Consider the following 581-nt stretch of genomic DNA (forward strand, 5'->3'; position numbering starts at 1 on the left):
TATATATATATATATATATAAACATTTTATTTATTTATTTATTTACTGTGCTTTAGGTACAAGTTTACAGGGCAGAGTTTATTTTATATTTTACATTCAACATTACGTTTATATTTAGTTTCACTCCCCATTTACCATACCCAAACCTAATCCAGTCTCCTCCCCTCCCTGTCAAGTAATCCCCCCCACCCGTGTCCATCATAGTTATGCACTCCTGTGTGCCCTGCATTTCCTTATGTGAATGTTGCCCCTTTGGTCCGCTGTGGTAGATCGCTTCAAGAGATGCATTTCCATGGAGTATGTGGATGCGCCACCCTGTGTTGAGTGATCTGTGTGTACAGTCTTGTTTACTATTGGGCTGAGAGCCAGTGCCTGGGAGTGAGTTTTATTCCAAGCCCTGAATGTATCCCAGGGCTATAGTATTGTGGGTCTCACCAGACTCCATCTGACCAGTAATTCTGTTCATTATTGGGTTTTTTTTTTTTTAATTTTATTTTGATTGGGGTGAAGATTTACAGAGTAAATTCACTTTTCATACAGCAGTTCACATATACTTTGTCTCATGTCATTGACCAAAATTT

At 38.6% G+C, this 581-nt stretch overlaps 1 protein-coding gene across 1 annotated transcript in view; it reads left to right on the forward strand.

Annotated features, from left to right (window-relative positions):
* PRKDC (protein kinase, DNA-activated, catalytic subunit) overlaps positions 1 to 581 on the forward strand; it is a 550,241-nt gene that overhangs the window by 122,506 nt on the left and 427,154 nt on the right. The gene's annotated exons all lie outside the window — the stretch shown is intronic.

This window comes from Orycteropus afer, unplaced genomic scaffold, assembly GCF_000298275.1.
Source record: "Orycteropus afer afer isolate SDZICR_OR568_19922 unplaced genomic scaffold, OryAfe1.0 scaffold00236, whole genome shotgun sequence".
NCBI classification, from domain to species: Eukaryota; Metazoa; Chordata; class Mammalia; order Tubulidentata; family Orycteropodidae; genus Orycteropus; species Orycteropus afer.